Raw genomic sequence first — 20,833 nt, 5'->3', positions numbered from 1 at the left:
CTGAGACAAGGAAGAGTACCTTGGATGCCCTCTTGGCGTTCTCTGGTGCTCAGTGATTTCTTTTCTTTGACTATAGTGAGGAAGGTTTTCTTTTAAGTTCGATGAACTTCACAGGGTCCCAGACCCTTGTATGCTCTCTAACGGTTTCACTGTTCCAAGGAAGACCACCTCAAATGCACTCTGTAGTTTTTATGGGGTCCCAGACCCTCCTTAGTGCTTCTCCAGGCTTGTGCTCAGAGTTCTCAGAAGGTCTTACAGGTTTCCAGACCCTCCTTGGCCCCTCTCTAGGCCTTGCGACCCTCACAACTTGCTTTGTCGACCCTCTTTGACTCCCCTTGTTTCTACTGGCCTGCTTGAAGCTCCCATTACCTTCTGGGATTCCTGCATAAAGCAGTGGTTCTTCCTGGGACTGGAGTCGGCCGTCTGTGCACGCTACATTGTTGTCTGCTTCCTGCAGTTGCTGGTTTCTGGTTTGGCCCCTCGCAGTATCAGTACGATTTGGGGGCTGTGTGACCCACCTCCCCCTGGAGATTGTTCCACTGCCTGTCATCAGGTTCGTAGAACTGACCAATGTTGGTCCTGAAGAGCCGCCTTCTGCTTCTCCAGCATTGGAATCTTTCATAGATTCACATGCTTGAATATTCCCCGCCGTCAGACTGGGAATCCTCGGTGATAAATGAAATAATAATAATCATTTTTTTTTTTAAATATATATATATATATATATATATATATATATATATATATATATACACTGCCACCTAGCAGTGCATGTACATAGCCCATTATAGCTTATGAGCCACTTCATTGTGTAGTCCCTCCACCTCACTTTGGTCCTTTATGGCCCCAGCCAATGAGGTGGCAGGGCTTAAGCTCTGCCCCCGGCAGCCATCTTCAGATTTTTCACCGCAGTCTATCAGACACAGGGAATCCTCAAGCTCTCTGAGCTTTTCCAAATTCTTTCTACTTTTGTGTGGAATATATTTGTAAAATATATTACATCTTGTTCCCCTTCCTAGGGGCTTTCTTTCCTATTAACCTTGGTGGCAAAACTTGTTGTTTTCCTCTCAAAATCGTCAACTGAACTTCTCTTCAGAAATGGAGGCACCTCAGGCTGTCAGGAAGCCTTCCCTGTTCAGGGACTGCACGAGGTGCAAGAAGAAATTGGTTTACTACAAGGACCCCCACGAGCATTGCATTTATTGTCTGTACCCACATGACATTAAAAAATGCGAGATTTGTAAAACTTTTTCCACCAAGACCCTTCATGACAGGCATAGAAGACTCCTTTCATACCTGGAATCCAGGGATCAATCTTCGGACGAAGAGTCTGTCAGAACAGCTCCTTTCCAATCCAGCACTCCATCTGAGAGGCAAACTTCAAAGAGAAGGGCCTCTTCAGTGGAAAGGAGTTCCTCTCCCAAATCCAAAAAGAGGAAGCTGGAATTGATACCCTTTCTGCCTCCAGTTGACCTTTCAAGCCAGAAAAAGTCAGCAAAATCTGCCTCCAGAGGTAAGGAGGAGTTTGCAAAAAACGGGGGGGGGGGGGGGGCAGTCGTCGGCGGGTAAACCGCCCACGAATGAAGGGAAAGGTAAAGGCCCGTCATCGGCCATACCGTCGACGAAACCAGCATCGACGACGACGATGCTTAAGACATCGTCGACAGTTAGATCATCGTCATCGGACATGTCGACCACGAAGCAATCGTCGACAAGCAAGAAACACCACTCGTCCACGAAGCATTCATCCATGACGCAGTCGTCCACGGAGCACACTCCACATTCGTCAACGAAGCCCTCGTCGACGGGAAAATGTCAGTCATCGACGACGAATCCCTCGTCGACTGGAAAATCTCAGTCGTCGGCGAAGCCCTCGTCGACGGGAAAATCTCAGTCGTCGGCGAAGCCCTCGTCGACGGGAAAATCTCAGTCGTCGACGAGAATAACACCATCCATAACGCCTTCAGAGGCACCGCAAATTTTGGCAGTTACAGAGGAATTACTGCCTCTTACTCTTGAAGCTCCTGTCATTACAAGCAATATCATTGAGAAGAATACTGTAACTGAACCTCTGGTGCAGCAATTTTCACCTTTGGGGCACATGGCAGAACTTCCGGATATAATTCTTCAGGAAGAATTCTCTGATGCAGAAGTGGTGGAAGAGTCCATCGGTCCCTTACCGAAACAATACAGCCCTCCTTGGCACCCGTCCACGGGAGAATCCGAATATCCTCATGACCCGGTGCTCATGTTATCCGTGCAGAGGATTGTAGAAGAATTTTACAAACGGCAAAGGGAGAAGCAAGTTCCGATTAATCCCATTCCTAGAGAGTCATCCCCGATTCCAGGCACATCGGGTTGCTCTCCTTACAGGAGTAGACCGCAAAAACGGAGGAGATCCCCTGCTCGAAGACCAGCACCCACAGTGCTTCACCTACAAGAGTCCCGTCACCACAGTCATCGCACAGACCGCGATCTCCAGACGTAGATCCCACCATGGTACCGTCCACCATCTCGGTATCAGACTGGCAGGAGGATCCTTTTGGTGAATTTTCGGAACCAGAAGAAGGAGAAATAACTCAGGAGCCGGACGCACACAGTGATTGGGATGACTACGTCGTCGAGAAGCCCAGGAGGAGAGACTCGCCGGGCAAGGCCTCACCACCGGATGATCTCGTTTCTTTCCACACCATAATAGGTAAAGCCGCAGAACTGTTTAAAATTCAGGTTTCTTCGGAGGAAAGGCAATCAGTGCTCTATGAGCACAGGGACAAACGAAGGAGGACAGTGACCACAATTCCCCTCCTCGATACCATCTGGGATTCCGGATCCAAGATCCTATCTACGCCCTTATCGACTCCGGCGTTGGTGTCCAGGCCAGAAAAAAAATATAAAGCTCCGGATTCGGCACCGCTTTGTTTAAGGGGTCATACGAAACCGGACTCAGTTATTACAGTGGCAGCCAGAAAGAAACTCGCCAACCCCTCCTCACCTTTGTCGGCACCACCGGATAAGGACGGACGCAAATTGGAAGCCATGGGCAGGAAAGTTTCATCTTCTGCATCACTTACAATCAGAGCGGGTAATGCACTGGCCATGACCGCACGATTCGATCGCGAGCTTTGGCTCCGCATGTCTAACTTGGCGAAACAATTACCACCGGAGCTCCAGGAGGAGGCAAAATCCATTATCGCGGATGGTGAAGCAACATCGGATCACATGATCGACGCGGCAGTTGATGTGGCCGAATCAGGCTTCAGGCAGATGGCGCACGGTACAGTGCTCAGAAGGCAGGCCTGGATGAAGGCTACTAACTTTAGACCTGAAGTTCAGGCGCAGATTCTGGACATGCCATTCGACGGTCAAGATCTTTTTGGGAAAAAGATAGACGACCATTTGAAAGCAATCAAGACAGACACTGACACAGCCAGAGCCATCAGTTCTTTAAAGGACAAAAGTAAGGACCATCGGTCTTTTCGTCCCTTTAGCGGTTCATCTTCCAAATTCAGGGGATACAGTCGTTCCTCCTCCTATGGTCAGAAAGCACAAGGCGGCACGTACCAAGGCAATAAATATCAGTCATCCAACAGATACGCCCATAGAGGCAGACGTGGCTCCGCCCAAGGGAAGTCGCAAGGCAAGCAGAACTGACGACCAATCTCCCCCCCCCCTTCGCCACGCCCCAGTGGGGGGAAGGGTGAGCCAGTTTTTCCAGCGCTGGCGGTCAATTACATCGGACAAATGGGTGTTACAGGTGATCCGAAAGGGTCACACCTTAGAATTTCTGGACCAACCTCCTTCCCTGCCTCCAACATCTCGCAGAGTGCATATGCTAAAACAGGTCATGTCCGAAGTGCAAAAACTGCTCCAGAAGGCAGCAGTAGAACCAGTTCCTTATTCTCAGAGGGGAAAAGGTTTTTACTCCCGATTCTTCCTCGTCAGAAAGAAAAACGGTCAATGGAGACCCATCCTGGACCTGAGGGCGCTCAACAAGTTCATCAAGCGCATAACTTTCAAGATGGTGGCTCTACAAGGGGTGCTACCTTGGTTAAACAAGCACGACTTCTTGGCCACTTTAGACTTGGAGGATGCTTATTTCCACATCCCGATCCATCCAGCACACAGGCATTTCCTCAGGTTCACAGTGGGAGGGCTCCACTTTCAGTTTCAAGTGCTTCCGTTCGGCCTAAAATCGGTGCCAAGAGTTTTCACGAAATGCCTGGCACCGGTAGCGGCAAGTCTCAGGAGAGCAGGAACGGACGTTTTTCCATACCTGGACGATTGGATGATAAAGGCAAGTTCAGCTGCAAAGGCTCGTTCGGCAGTGTCAAGGACGGTCAACCTCCTAAAAGAGTTAGGTTTCTCCATCAACCAGACGAAGTCCTGCCTCGTCCCCAGCAAGGTAGCTCTCTTCCTGGGAGCCGAGCTAGACTCCAGCATTCCCAGAGTGAGACCATCCACAGAGAGAATAGCAGCGATTCTACGCTTAACTTCGAACTTCCTACAGAAAGAGACAACATCTGTGCGCTCTTACAAATCCCTATTGGGCATGATGTCATCATGCATATTCCTCATACCGAACTGCAGGCTTCGCATGAGGCCGGTTCAGGAAGCTCTGGACCACCAATGGAAACAAGCTTTCGGATGCTCGGAAGACATTGTCCAGATTCCATCGACGTTGCACAAGGCCCTTCGATGGTGGAACGCTCCGAGGAATTTTCTACAGGGAATGCCTTTTCAAGCACCGACATCTACCCTCCTGCTGCGGACGGATGCTTCCTTATCAGGCTGGGGCGCTCATCTTGCGGACCTCCAAACCAAGGGATCTTGGTCGGCACAAGAGTCCCAACTCCACATCAACGTGTTGGAGCTCAGGGCCGTAAGGTTGGCGCTGAAAGCCTTCCTACCGGTTATAGCTGGTCAAGTTCTTACAGTCCAGACAGACAACACGACCTCCATGCACTATACAAACAAGCAGGGAGGCACGAGGTCTCAGATTCTGTCGCAAGAAGCCCAACAGCTATGGGCATGGGCCTTGCGCTACGGGATACAGATCAGGGCAGAGCACCTTCCAGGAGTGGACAATGTCCTAGCGGACAGATTAAGCAGAGACTACACAGCGTCACACGAGTGGGAGCTGGACGAAAAAGAAACCCAACGGATCTTTGCCTTATGGGGCCATCCGCAGATCGACCTTTTCGCCACCAGGAACAACAAAAAATGCAAGAGATTTGCGTCAAGATACCCCGAGCACCAATCGCTGGGAGACGCGTTCTCAGTGGATTGGTCGGGGAAGCTACTCTACGCCTTCCCACCCATTCCCCTCATATCGAGGATACTTCGCAGGGTGAAAGAACAGGATTGTTCCTTGATTCTTATTGCACCCGATTGGGCACGGCAAGTCTGGTACTCGACGCTGAGACATCTATCCTGCAAAACCCTGATTCGTCTCAGATCACATCAATATCTACTGATTCTGAAGGTGTCCTTCCTTGCTGCTGCTCCGGTGCTGGCTTGACAACGTGCTAAGTCCTTCTTTGTTTTTTAAACACTCCCAAAGTCCATTCCCTCGCGGAAGTCTAGAAGGCTGTTCCCATTTCCACAGATCCATCTTCATGCCTCTGGGCACCCTCATCGTGTCAGTACTTGAAAACAAAATATTCTTTATTATTTATCATCTTCTTCCCAGTACTTTCAAAAGGATCGATCTTGGAGGTATTACTATAGCATATATGTTTACACTCAATAAAAGGTTGTTGGGTGGTATGACCAGTGTGGTTACTGCGTGATTGGACACTGTGGGTGTGACTATAGGGCCTGTACACTAGGTAGTCGTCCTGGTCCCCAGGAGGGGAGTTCCTCCCTGTTAAGACGGATTTCTGAACTTTGTCCTGGCGGCGCAGAAGTTCAGAAGGCCAACCTAATTACTTGGAACAGGTTAACCTCTGGACAAGCCAGACCAATCAGGGTAGCGATCGCGGCGGTCAAGACTAGGTCTCAAGAGGGGTGAGGGTGACTGAAAGCCCGCAATGAGCACACAAAGCAAGGACACTTACAATCTACTCCAAACAGGTGTTATATTAAAAATATATACACATTTATTCCAAGGCCTTTAAAACAATGACCGTAGCGAGAAATCACAACACAACTCTAGTAAACCAACACATACCAAACCAATACAATATATATACAAATAGAAACGAGTCTAAAGCGTTAGATGCACGAAATGTGTAGTCCACCTAGAAGGGAAGGAAAACAGGCAGTGCGAATAATAATTAGACCCAGTACGCCTTCAGAGGCACCTAACTAAAAGGAAGTCCGAGCCCTACGAAGAGTGGAGCCTTGTGCTCAAAAGTACCTGCACACGCTGGTGCCAACGGGCAAAAAGGGGAGTCTCTTCGAGGGAATCAGGCAGTTCAGTTTAGTGCACAAATGAAGAACAGAGTTCCGCGGCTCAAGCGCAGCCTCCACTGTGGGCAGAAGCAGAGCGCGAGTACGCAAAGGCGTGCTGTTTTGACACAGCGGGGGAAAGCTATGGGCTCCTGCAGGAGGGCTACCAGTTCCTAGCTATGCTACTCACCGGTCCCCGATGCAAGCAGACCCAGGCTTCTCCGCGTCAGTTTCAGTGCTGGCAGGTTCAGGAGAGCAAGGGAAGTCTCGTCGTCGTGTAGATTCTGCAGCAGCAGAGTTGAGTAAAAGATGTCCCAAACGAAGTGAACCCGCACAGTTTGTTACCACAGCAGGGCAATCGGAGCGGCCGTGTGCATCTCAGCCAAATGTACACCGCTCACTTCAGACCTGGGAATGCCAAGTGTACGAATCGTATGAGAGTGACAAGGACTCGTAATACAACACAACCTGACGGCGGTTACAGAGCAAGACTCCTGGGTAGGCTGGTCAGTCTGCTGGATGGCCCAGAGACACTTCCGAAGGCTTACGTGCAGGAGATGGTGAAGATGCCGAGAATAGTTGTTCCCGCTATTCCAAGGGTCGAAGTACCAGTACAGGCCTTCTGGTTCGATCAGAGGTAAAAAGGGTTTCACAAGGCGACAGCAGTGCAGAGGAGCAGTCCTTCAGCGGGTCACCAGCGATTCCTCGGTTCAGCCTCGTGGTTGCAGGATACTTGGCTCCTGTATTACTTTGTTCGTGAGAACTCAGGAGATCGACATGGTAGTGGCGTTTCCAGCCCCCTCTTATCCACGGTTCCCTTCGCGCCAAAACGGAGGAGACCCAATGGGAGATCCGCTCATAAAACACTCACACCATCTGTGGACCTTATCACGGACCTCGGGGGTCCCAGGCATTCACACCACCCTAGAATCTCTGGCGCCCAGGATGTGTATTGGGACCAGACATCCCAGCCCCCATCCTGGAGGCACACACCAGGCCTGTAGAAGCCTGCGAAAGCATCTGTGTTTCGCGGAAAAGTACATGCCCAAATAAGGAAGGCCCCGGGTCGGCTCGACCTGGGGGAGGTGAAGGGGGCAAGACGGTCAGCGGACAGGACAAAGAGCCTCGTGGTCTGGCCATTTTGGGAGCCAGGCCCCCATTTTGGGCTAAGCGCGAGAAACGCGCTTAAAACGCCAAAAGGAGCTCAAAACACAAGAAACGATCGCTGCCACCATTCCCGTCCGTGATTCACTTGCACTGATCAGTACCAATCCAAAATGAGTATCTTGGGCCTGTAGAAGGCTATAGACCCAAGGGAGCAGTAACTTAGCTTACAGTGCCCTCTTGTGTCATGTTGCACGAAAGCCGCAACATGATAAAGAAACTACGGAAAACAGCGTTTCCCGGTACTGACTGTCTTAAGGGCATGTCACTTTCCCCGTAAGAATGGAGCGAAAGCCCAGAGGAGTGCGGCAGAAGGCTGCACTTCTCTGGCTAAGTCTAGATCATGGTGAAAAACAACAGCAAAAAGTTTAGGGGTTGCCACATGGAAGTAAAATTACCCACAATTACGAAATATTTCCTAACACTCCCCATGAGGTCTTCCCACATTATACCACCCCTAAGGGGACTTGGGTAGCAGCCTAACCTAGCTAGCTTCATGAGAAGGGGCTCCCCCTTGGGGAGAAGTGACATCTAGTGATTAGTCAAAACTGTCATCTGCAAGCTCCTGCACCTCCTATTTAATGTGAGTCGATCAGGAGATGCCTTTGTTTGGCCAATCCATTCATTTAATCTGTCTCCATTTGGACACCTTAAGGCTGCAGGTTTTCTCTACTTAGGACAAAGTAAAGTATATGGAGACCATCCTCTGATTTTTATGTTGCAGGAGGCTCTCATGGTGATGATGGTTCCAACACCTCTTGGGCCTCATGGCCTCCCCCGTACTTGCAGTTTCTTTTGTATGCATCAAAATGAGGAATATTCAGTTACACCTAGTGAAAAACCAGAATCAAGCTACAGAGGCCCAGTCAGTCCACGTTCCCATTCCTGTGGAATCCCATCCTGACCTACTCTGGTGGGTCAAGGTGTAGAACCTGATGGCATTCACCTCCTTTGCGCGCACACCTCACAAATTCATTGTTTTGACGGACTCATCACTCAAGGGATGAAGTGCAACTATAGAGCATCTGTTTTTCCTCGATCGGTTGTCTGTCTGGGATCAAAAGGGAACGCATGCACATTCTAACACGTTTCCTTCTTTTTTTAAATATATTTTTTGATCCTATTGTTTATTAACGTGTTCAAGGAGAAACAAATACAATAGAAAAAATCCAGATAAGGAATTAATACAACAGTAACATTAGAACAATGTCAGTAAACACATTCTTAATTTTCTTTCCCCTTAGCTTCCCACCCCTCCTCCCCTCTGTTGTATTACCCCTCCACATTCCGTTCTTTTGAGCATATTTGTTTTCCTTTCTTCTTCCCCTCCCTCTCTCCTAGAACTCCATATCTCCTTACCACATTCAGATGCCACGTTAACATCTTTTGGTGCCAGTAGCTTATACAGTCTGGAGGCCTGAAGAGGTTCACATTTAGATAAATGCAATATAGGGAAAACACTATGAACAGAAGCATCCAATGGAGCAAATAATTCAAAAATCTCACAAAGTACCCAATAACAGCATACCTCTGACATTCGTAGCTTATATTTAAATTTCATGAAGTGAAAGCTTAGCATAGAAGTTCCATCAAAAAAGTGCCCAATTTTCCAGATACCCATTGACTCCCAGGAGGGCCAAGATAAGGGACGATTGTTAAGCAGAATCGCTGAGTTCCTCCAAATAGAAGACTCTGAGCTCAGAAGGTACTTTACCCCTGAGGTCTCACAACATTTCTTCCAGTCTCAACAATAGATCATTTTGTGCCCATGCTAAGGAGGCAATCTAGAGGAATTGGATGAATAGAGGATCTCTCTAGGTGAACCCAATTTTGGCATGGGACAGTAACATCTCTCAGTCAGAAGTGTAATGTGCGTAGCGAAAAGGCTCTGTGGTTTGAAGGAATATTGAGGAAACCAAATCCTCCCATGTGCACCGGCTTCATAAGCACATCTCTAGGGATCCTAGGTCTGCCTCCCCACCCCCATATAAAATCTCAAAAAACGTTATCAATGTTGTGAATTAATTTCCCTGTTAGTGGAAGTAGAAGCATGCTAAAAATATAAAGCAGTTTTGAGGGCAGAGTCATCTTAATAACGTTAATTTTGCCCCACAATGTCAGATTTAGCCTACCCCATTTCAGACACAATATGGTTCTTTCTGCTAGTCTAGTGTGTATATTATAGACCAATAGGGTTTTACCTTGCCTAGAGATATGTATACCTAAATATGTAAAACCATTTTCTGCCCATACCTCCCGTTGAACACCCAAAAGATTTCTGTTACATGCAGAAGATATATGAAAAGTCAGTGTCTTAGACACATTCATTTTTAGCATTGATCATGGCCGAGAAGGAATCAACTGAAGGATTGACTGTATGATCAGCTATACTTCGCTTGTATTCTGATTCCAATTGTTTGTAATCTGCCTCTTTTACTTTCTTTTTATATGAAGTGAAGCTAATTATCTTACCGTGTAAGAAGGCTCTCAAAACATCACATACAGTTGTAAATCTAGCAACTGACTAAGCATTTTCTTTCTAACACGTTTCTATGTGATTTCGTCAAACTAATTTCGTCGAATTTGGTTTAGTCTAATTGTGTTTTCTTTTACACAAATTGGCTGCATATATATGCGGGGGGATACCCCCCCCATCCCCAAACCCTCCTCCTACTTACCCCAACTGTAATTATTACCTTTACCCCTGACCCCAACATATATTTGCAGCCGAATTTGGCTACAAAAATGAATCCAATAAGACTAATTCTACTGTGAGTAAACCTCCCTTTCCCTCTAGCTCAGGGACATTCAGTTAGCATTGGTCACATTACTCCCATTGCTGGGGGCAAGACTGTACTCATTAGAAGTGACAACACAACCTGCATGTACTAGATCACTTAATTGGGGGGGGGGACACCAGGTCCTCCGCATTGTGCAGGTTAGCAGTGCTGATTTGTAAGTTGGGCTTAAACACAGCATCAGTCTTCGGGATATACTTCTTCGCAGAGTGGAGAATGTGAAGGCAGATCTGCTGAGTAGGCACTCTCAGTTCAATCACAAACAGGAATTACCCCTTCCAGTGCTCCAACTGATCCTTCGGAAATGGGTCACCCCTCAACCAGGCCTGTTCCTAGATTCTATTCTTCAAAATGGGGGCTGGGACGTTTTCCTCTGAGAGATGCTTTTGATTTAGAGATCCAACTTGGAATACTGCACTTTACTTTCGATCTACACACCATTCTTCCTGGGTACTAGTGGCTCCTCACTGGCAAGCAGGAACCTGGTTCTCTTACCTGATAGAGCTTTCTGTGGAAGAACCAGTGTTTCTCCTGGTCTTTCTGGAGGTACTATCTCAGCAGAGAAGAAAAGTGAAAGGTGTCACCTTCCCCTTAATCTCTGAACTTTGCTGTTTCCTGAAGAATTGGCAATGGCCCACTTGGGCCTTTCACAAACTTAAGGTCAATCAAGAGGTCAGAAAGCAGTCCACTCGGTCTCAGTGTAAGAGCAAGTGGCAGTGATTTTGCCATTGGTCTATTGACATAAGTCTGAACCTGTTGAAATGCTCCCTTAATCAGGTTCTATCTTTTTTTGCCCTACCTTGCAAGCTCTGGTATGCAGGTTGACTCCTGTAGGGACCCATTACATGGCATTTGGCCCTACAGAAGTTTCTCAGAAATGTAATTTGCCACATTCAACCCAGTCATCCAACATCATTTCAATGGTGTTTCTCAGTTGTACGTAGTGGTTAAGACACATACGGAGTAGGGCTTGAATCTGGTGCTCTGTTATCTCGCATAAGCCTTTCAAACCCACGGTTTTTAAAGAAATCGCACTGGTCACATGGAAAACACAGCTCTTGTTGACCATCCTTTCAGCTAGATGAATTAGTGAAATTCAGACTTCTGCAGCATTGGATCTTTCATGAATTCACACGTTGTTGAGTATGCCCCGTCATCAGGCTGGGAATCCTCAGTAATATTAAAGCAGTTTACCTTTACATTTTTAAACTGCTTATTACTTTAGTGATATATTAGTGTAATTTTGGGTCCGACTGCCCACAGCAAATTAGACAGGTTCCCTAAGCTCCACCCATGCTGGCCATCTTCAGATATTTTACTGCACATTATTGGAGTCCTGAAGAAATCTCTTCAGATATTAGATGATTTTGTCAGTTCTTTTTATTCGTTTTTTTCCATAACATCCGGTTTGGTCGCATGCCACTTCCTCTCGGCTGGCGTGAATGTTAGGCCCATTCTGTCGCCTTAAGGGTTGCTGTACTTTTCTGTCCTGTTTGAGGCCTTCAGGCCTCTTTCGGCATCATGATTTATTCAAGGCCTACTCAACCTGTCACCTGATGAGCGTGTACATTGAGGATCTTCATAAGCAATGTCTCTACTGTCTGTACCCTGACCACGACATGAACAACTGTACCATCTGCCAGTCGTTCTCATCTAAAACCTGCAAGGACTGGCACCAGAGGTTAGTGGCCTGGTTGGGTGAAGGTGCCAGTGCCTCTATAGTTATGCCTCTGCCAGGCACAGCAGACCCATAGAGCACACTCACTCATTAAAGAGGTCAATGTCCCATGAATCTTGATGCTCTTGCCCCTGTCATGAGGATCCGTTTGAAGCCCAAAGCCAAGTGCAACTCTTGGTATGACTCTGACCTAGCTACAATTAAACGTAAGTGTAGGGTGGCTGAGAGGAAATGGAGGGCTTCTTGCTCATCCTCTGACAAACTGGCCTGTCGCCTACTCCAATGGCAATACCGACTCTCTGTCCACACTAAGAAGAGAGCCCACATCCAAGCCTGTGTCTCTGCGGCATCTAACAACTCGGCCAAACTCTTTAAAATCTACAAGAGCTGGCCAACACTGTTGCAGTCTCTACATCTTCTATTGCCTCCCAGGCTCTTGCCTCTCACTTCATCTCAAAAACCCAAGATATCCTGTCCACCCTCTCGTCCCCTCCCCCTCCTCGCCTTCTGTGAATTCTGGCCCTTCTACAGCCACACCCACCCTCTTTCTCGTCCTTCCTCTTTTCTCCCCTGACGTGGTCTCTAGACAAGTCCGATCTATGAAAGTCTTGTCAAAACAGGTCCCTCCCTGTTCTTCCAAAACCACCAAGGACCACATTGATACCCTCACTCCTGCCCTGGCTGATTTCTGCAACCACTCATTCGCTTCTGGAGCTTTCCCCTGTCCTCTGAAGCACCCTCTTCTCAAGAAATCCACTGCTGACCCGTCTTGCCCGGCTAACTATCGCCCAATCTCCATCACTCCTTTTCTGGGCAAACTCTTGGAAAAGCTGGCCATCTCTCAGCTTAACCGTCACTCTGATTCTGTTGGTTGTCTCCATGACCATCAGTCTGGCTTTAGAGTTGCCAGAAGCACGGAAACTGTTCTACTGAACATCTGTTAAGATCTGCTCTCCAACCTTCTCTTCTAATATCCCCTCTGGCCTCATCCTACTCGATCTCTCCTCTGCCTTTGACACAGTCAAACATACCATCCTTCTCAACCGCCTCGTGATAACCTGGGTATCACCGATCAGGCTCTGGCGTGGTTGACCTCTTTCCTCTCTGATCAACCCTCCCAGATCATATTCGGGTCCTTCCTTTCATCTATCGCCCTTTCCACTTGCGGTATTCCCCAGCGGTCTAACCTCTCACCCTGGCTTTTCAACCAATACCTTGCAACTCTCGCCCAGCGCATTGCCATTTTCTGGTCCAGCATTCAGTGTTACGCTGATGACACTCAACTCATTTTCAGGCTTCCATCAGCCAACTCTTCTCCTTCTCTCATCTCTGATTGCCTATCTGCCATTCGGGATTGGTGTGCCGCCAACAATCTTTGCCTGTATGGCAGCAAGACGGAGATCCTCCTCATCGGCACAACTTTTCCCTCCTTTCTTGTCACTCTCTGACCGTCCTCCCTTGGCCCTCCTCCTCCTAGTCAAACTACCTACTGCACCTCCTCAGAGGTACTCTTTCTTCCCTCTCTTTTCCCCAGAAGCTCAATGCCTCCCGAGCCCTGGTTTTCTCTAGGTTGGACTATTGTAACAGTCTCTTTCTAAATCTACCTGCCTCTACTCTCCGCCTTTTGCAACTCATCCAGAACAGGACTGCAAGATTTGTCCTTTGCCTCAAGCCCTGGGATCGTATCGCTCCAGCCCTGAAATCTCTCCATTGGCTCCCAGTGGATGCAATGATTAAATTCAAAACCCTTTGCATTGTCCACAAAGCTTTCTTGGGCCTGGGTCCAAAATACCTTCAGCTGTCCCTCCGTAAATACCTCCCCTCTCGAGTTCTTCGCTCCTCTACCTCTAACTCCCTCGGGGTCAGTCGTTTTTCAAAGAAACAAGCTGGGGGCAGATCTTTGTCTTCGGCTGGGGCCTCCCTCTGGAACAGCCTACCTGCCACTCTGAAACTTGGAGAACCATCTCTGGTTCCGGAAGCACCTCAAGACCTTCCTCTTTGCCTCTTCCTTCGCCCCTCCTCTCCCCTGCTGATCTGCTCTCTCTTGGCACAGTGCACTTGGCCTACACTCTGACTTCCGGGCCCAGCTACCTACTTACCCTGCCACTCACCTGCACTGCCTCCTGGCAATACCTTGCACTGGGGTCTGTATCTGTAACCATACAGTCCTAAAGCCCCCCTACCCCTCCTGCACTTACCAGACACACCCTGTCTGGTGCCTTAAACCAAGCACTTGCCACTTGCTGGATGCACTATCACTGTTGCTTTTATTATTTATTTATGTATTATTTATCTGTTTTTCCTCTGCTCAGCACTTTCCACTTCTCCCTCCATCCTTGCACTTTTCCCCTTTCCCTCTCCCATGCGCTTGGGCGTTCTTAATGCCACTTGGCCTAGTAATATTGTTGTTTGTGTTCTCCCTTGTTCCCCTCCCCTCCCTTGCCTTGTGCTCTGAAACACTTGAGTGTCGACCAAGTCGTTGACTACCAAATCATCGTCTACGACTAAGGGCACTACGCCAACTATCTTGCTGCCATCTAAACCTACTCTGTCATCAATCGCGTCTTCATCGTCAATGTCTTCATCGTCCATGATGCCTACTCCCTTGGTTTCCTCTTTTCAAAAAGGAGTGGCTGTGGACAGGGATGTTCCGTCAGCTTTGTCTTATCTCCCCAGGCCAACTCATGCTCAGCCACTGTTTTCACTGGCTCTATATGCACTGTCTGCGTACCCTTGTCTGACCATGGCCTCTCCTGGACCGACTGTTAAAGTAGGGTGCTGAAGCTGAGATGGATGTCCCGGAGGAAGTGGTCCCAGACGATGAAGAGGATGCTGTACCTTCACTTGTGGATATGCTGTCATCGGTCCTCTAAGGTAAGGTCCTTCCCTATCTAAGCAAGGCCGTGTTCAACCTTTTCCTGTTGCACCTGCTCCATTTGACATGCCCTATGGTCCTCCTCAGGCTCCTGTGTCTCATACTCTCTCAGGCTCAAGGGAGAGATCTATGGACATCATTGTCTGTACTATGGAAAGGGTTTCAGAGCTCCAGCGGAGGCTCCCAGCTCCACAATTGCCTTCTCTCGCACAGAACTGTATGTTCCCTGAAAGGAAGGTTTGTCTCCTCCACCACCCTCCTGTCCTCCACAGGGGCCCCACTTTTGCTGCCAAACTCCCTCACATATATGGACGAAAACTATCCTACGGACGGTTTTCCACGCATTTACTCTATAGACAAGTTTGAGGATCTTGTGCCAGGTGATGGTGAGACAGAAGATCTACCTCCAAGAGATTTGCTTCCTGGTGAGATTGGCTCTTTTCATGCTCTCATGCCACAAACTGCAAAGCTATTGGATCTCCTCCCTGAGGAGCAGAAAAAGGAGGGATTCCTTTATCAGAGGCCGGAATCTGCCAGGAAGCCATCCCTTCTTTTGTTTAGCTATAGTCACCCCGGGTGGGACTGGTATGCCGAGACGTATGTCCCGTGCCTGCTGGGGAAACAACAATTACAATTGAATAGGTCCAGAACGAATTATGCTCAACTATACTCCTAGGCACCCTCTGAATATATAAAGAAAAAATCACTTTTTCATACTCTAGATATAAAAAACCAAGATTTGTCCATAAACAAAGTTGTATGAATCAACATAAAATGAACATTTGAGAGATATATCAAGCCGTGATTAACCGGAAGTACAGACAAAAATATATTTACAACACACAGAGCCAAACATTTTTTGGCAAAATAGCCAATTTGTGTGTGTAGGACAAACTCAATCTCAGTCGTTGTTTGTCAGAGAATTCACATAATACAATATACAAAAAAAATAATCAACATAGTAACAACAAATAAAATTGTGAATGACAATAGTTCTCTTTGTGATAAACAGTGTCAGTGCAGTGTAGTTGGGGGTAGTGCGTCTACACCGGGGGGGTTTCAGCTGTTTAGGTGGGCCTGTTGTGCCTCCTCTTGTACACAGCCTTCATCAGGACGGAATGCTGTACGATATGGAGTCTGTGCTATGGGTAATTACTTCCACAGGCACTATTTCGGAGATCCACTAACCGTGATGGGGGAGCTCTATGTGGCCCTCTCAATGGAGGCTTGTATCTCTATAATGTCAGCCTGTTCAATCTCTTTCACATATGGGCCCAGCGAGGAACATCCTGTGCGGCTGCAGAGCTCACACGTGGCGGGCCGCTCAAACGAGCGGATTCGTCTTGCAGTGCTGAGTCACTGTGGAACTTTCAATTGTACCTAATCAATTGTAATTTTTGTTTCTTAAGTAACCCTCCTGGGTAGAATAGGCTCCAAACCAGGAGCCCAATTGTTGAATCTACCGTGCCTGCTGGGCCTAGAGACCCAAGCTACTCCATGTTAGGGGATGCTTGCGGTCTCGTGCAGAAGGGATGTGACCTAGCAGTTTGGGCTGGCCCGCCCCTTTTAGGGTGGGACCCGGCCTGATTTGCATATGGTCTTTCCCCTTTTGGTAATGGCTTGGCAGGCGAAGAATGATGGTCTGGAGGGTTGCCCAGGCCAACCAGATCACCGTACACCAACATGCTCTCTGTGCCACTAGTAAAAAGAGTAAAAGCGGGCGGATCCAGCTTCCCCTATCTTGCGCCCACTCACTGGAATGCCCTACCTCCCACTATCCGAGGGGAGGCCTCCCTCACCACCTTCCGCAAAACTCTGAAAACTACCCTCTTCACATAAGACCCGACACACCAGCACGAATACTTATCATATATGTTGTAATATACGTCCCAATGCAATATCTGTAACAGTACGATATCTTGTAGTATTCATAATGTGTTAATAATCGCTTTCATGCCTGTACCATGTAACTAAGTTATTGCAAGTAACAGCGCCTCAATGCCCCTAAAAAAATAATATAATAAATAAATAAATAAATGCAGAGGTAAGATCTTTAGGTTTGAGGAGTCCAATGTTAGCCATTCCCGTGCTAGAAGACATTCGGGAGGATGGCCTTTTGGTCATGTGAAATCCATTCTCAGTGCCACCCAAGAAACATTGCTTTTAAAAGAGTATAAGATCAAAGATTCATCGCCCAAATGCCCGGGCTCAGTACTCTCTGCAGGCGCCAGTAAGCGCTCGGCCAATTCCTCGACCCGTTCTATGGTACCACCAGCCAAGGACGGCAAACAGTTGGACGCTTTTGGCAAGAGCGTCATCTCTACAGCCAGCATCACAATTAAGGTCTGCTAATTCATTGCAACCATCTCCCACTGCGAACAAGAGCAATGGTTCAAGCTGGGACCAATCCTCGATTTTCTTCCGGAGGATAAAAGGGATGAGGTACTTACACTGCTGCATGAGGGGGAATAAACATCGGACCGTGCCATGTCTATCGCTGTCGACATCGCAAATACAGGATTCTGCCAGATGGGTAACGGTGCAGTTTTACAATGTCAAGGTTGACTAAAAGCCCCAACTTCCAGCCAAAGGTCCAGTCCAAGGTTGTCGATATGCCTTTTGATAGCATTGATCTATTTGGAAAGAAGGTGGATGAAACACTACAAGCCATCAAGGCTCACACTGAAACATCTCATTTGTTGGGCACTCTGCAACAACGTTGCCAGTCCTTTCACTCAGGGAAAGCGAGATTGTCAAGGACTTCGATGGATTATAGATACTCCTATCATCCACGGACGCCATGCGCAGGCACCTCGCAAGAGGGTTACAAAGGAATATCGCAGTCTTATAGAGGGAACCAGCTTCCTCCAGAGGCCAGACGTTGAAGCAACCCTGTAGGAACCCAGGTCCCGACCTCCCCATTTTGACACCCCATTAGGGAGTGGGGGGGGGCGGCTTGCCAACTTTGTTGAACAGTGGAAGTACATTACCACTGACAAATGGGTGTTATCCATCGTTCAGCAAGGTCATACACTAGAGATCATTGGACCCCTGTCCTCCATTCCAAAAGTGCAAAACAACCTGCAAGTGAGGCAATCCCTCCTTAAAAAAAAAGAGGGGCAATTGAAGTTGTACCAGCGCACCTGCAAGGCACCAGAGTATTCTCCAGATACTTTCTGGTGAAGAAAAAGTAGGAGGTTGGAGACCCATACTAGAACTTGGAAGACTCAGCAAATACTTCAAGTCTTACTTTTCGCATGGGGATGCATCAGTACATCTTGGATGAGCTAAAACAAGGTGACTTCTTCTCCTCTCTAGACCTAGAGGATACTTACTTCTTTATCCCCCTTCATCAGCGGCACTGGTACTTCCTCCGATTGAAGGTTGCAGGAAAGCTCTACCAATTCAAGGCTCTACCTTATGGCATAAAATCGGCACCAACGGTGTACACCAAATGCCTGGCTCCAGTAGCTGACCCCTTCCATCGTACAGGCATTCACATTTACCTGTAACTGGAGAACTGGCTAGTGCCTGCCCCATTGCTCCCACAAGCGGCACAACACACTAAGGATACAATCCTGTGCCTAACATCACTGGCGTTCTCGGTGAACTTTGCAAAGTCTTGCTTACATTCTGCTCAGAACTCGCTGTTCCTGGTCTCACACCTCAACAATCTCATGTTTGTCGCTGCGCCTTCGGAGAAGAGGGTGAATACAATCCTGAACAAGGTTCATCAGCTGTCACACCTGCCGATTGCGTCTATCCACTCCAACAAGTTCTTCCTTAGAAGGATGTTTTAATGCATCCCATTTATCCTGCACTGTGACTCTGGGTGATACCACTTCAGGTGTACTTAGATGCCTATTGGAAGCAAATATGGAATCTTGGGAGGACAAAATTCACCTCACACCCTTTTCTAGACATGCTCTGAATGGTGGGGTCGACATCTTAACCTCCCCCACGTTTCTCTGCTTTCGCCTTCCAGCACACCAAATCACAATTACTACAGATGCCTCTCTGGGAGGATTCCACGCCATAAGCCTGTGGTTACCTGAAGAAAAAGCCATACACATCAATGCTGTGGAGCTGCGAGTGTTGTTCTGGGCCCTGAAGTACTTCAAGCCACAATTGCCGAAACGGGAAGTTTGTGTCTTCACTGACGACACCACCACCATGTTCTATATTCGCAAGCAAGGTGGCACTCGCTCTCCGATTCTATCTGCAGAGAAGCAGGCACTGTGGACATGGGCTCAGGTGCTACTTCTCTTGCATCTACCAGGGATCCACAATACCATAGTGGATTCGATTAGCAGAGAACTCTGGTCTGGCCATGAATGGGAACTTCAGCAAGGTCAAGTTCTCAGTCTCTTCTCTAAGAGGAGCCATTCGGAGATCGACCTGTTCGCCACAGCGAACAGCAAAAAGTTCACCAGGTTTGCGAGCCTTGCACCAGGTTTGCGAGCCTGTTTCCCAAGCTTCCCCAATGGGAGAGCCTGGGGAACACGTTCTCGTTCCTATTTTATTTATTTGTAATGCACACTATGCTGCTAAATGTGTGTTTCAAGGTGCATCAAGACAAGAGGGCACTAGGGATGAGGATGAAGGTGTAAAACAAAACTTTCTTAAAAGGTCTTGAAATGTTCAGAACGTGCAATTGCTATAGCATGAGAGCAGGGTAGAGGGGGAGGACGGGAAGTACAGGAGGGGGGAGAGGGTAAGAAACATTAAAAACATTCTGACTATTAAGTGATATTAAGATGTATGCAGGAGCCCTGCATTGAGCTGTAAATGTGCATATGCCAAGAAAAATTGAATTAAAAAAAAATAACCATTCTGACTAGCTCGTGAGATGATTTGGAATGTGCAAGTGCTGAACATGAAAGGGGGAGGAAGGGCAGTGTTGGAGGGGAGTAAGAAGGTACAATACATGAAGAGCAAGTTAAGTGCAGGAGGAATTGGGTAAAATTCAATAAGGAAAACGCACTAGACATGCAATTGTGACAAGGAGGAATGCTTGGCTTTTAGCCTGGAAAGCCTTGCCTCGTGGAAAAAGGGGCTACAACAGGCATTCAGCAGACGAGCAATTAAGGCTAAGCAGGTAAGAGTGACTGAAGACTGGAAAAGCCTCATCTCATAGAATGAGGGGCTACGTCAGCTATGCAGAACAAATGTGTACTATGCAACATTGGGCTGCCTTGCCTCAAGATGAAGGGTAATGACAAATATGCAGGTAGGTAGTAAAGTTGCAGGATCGAGAGAGCAAAGTAAATCTGAGGTTACAGGTACGTCAAATGCAAAACAGCGAGTTATCATAGTCAATCAGTGGTTGCAGGTAGGTCAAGTGACACACACACAGCGAGGTATCAGAGTCAATCAGTGGTTGCAGATAGGTAAGAAGCACCGAAAAAGGGCTGTGGAATTCCCATACAGGACTACGGAGGGCAAGAAAACAAGACAGGTACAGGCTGAGACAGACAATACAGTGGGAGAAAAGGTAGGTCAATGCAAACGCAGCACAGGCAGGGAATGCCAACCAGAGGTAAAGCTGAAGGATACAAGGGGAGGAACAATAAGTAGCATATATCAGGGCAGAGAGTGAACATACAGACGTGGAGCTGCAAGGATACACCAGAGAAGGTGAGGTATATGCTAGAGGACTGTAGGAAAGACATGTCAGAAGGTGGGTTGCAGACAAGGTTAACAAGGCCAAGCACAGCACAGGGGAGAGAATAAAATAATTAGAGGTAGCAGTTTGCCACTTGTGAAGGGCAAGTGCATGAGCAAGACAAGGTGAGGGCTGGGGTGGGGGAGTGAGACAGAGTGGAATCCAGTAGCTGGGACCAAGTGACGCATGCCCAGATGGCAAGGAAGAAGGGAGGGCAAGGCCTAAGATTAATAGCGTGGAAGTAATAGGGTGGAAGCTAATGG

The 20,833-nt window shown here is 47.8% G+C and overlaps 1 protein-coding gene across 1 annotated transcript in view; it reads left to right on the top strand.

Moving 5' to 3' along the window:
• GAK (cyclin G associated kinase) overlaps window positions 1–20,833 on the top strand; it is a 2,243,070-nt gene that overhangs the window by 1,687,372 nt on the left and 534,865 nt on the right. The gene's annotated exons all lie outside the window — the stretch shown is intronic.

This window comes from Ambystoma mexicanum, chromosome 6p (genome assembly GCF_040938575.1).
Source record: "Ambystoma mexicanum isolate Mex_15411 chromosome 6p, UKY_AmexF1_1, whole genome shotgun sequence".
NCBI classification, from domain to species: domain Eukaryota; kingdom Metazoa; phylum Chordata; class Amphibia; order Caudata; family Ambystomatidae; genus Ambystoma; species Ambystoma mexicanum.
Note: the sequence above shows the minus strand (reverse complement) of the source record. Positions and strands in the feature narration are given on the sequence as shown.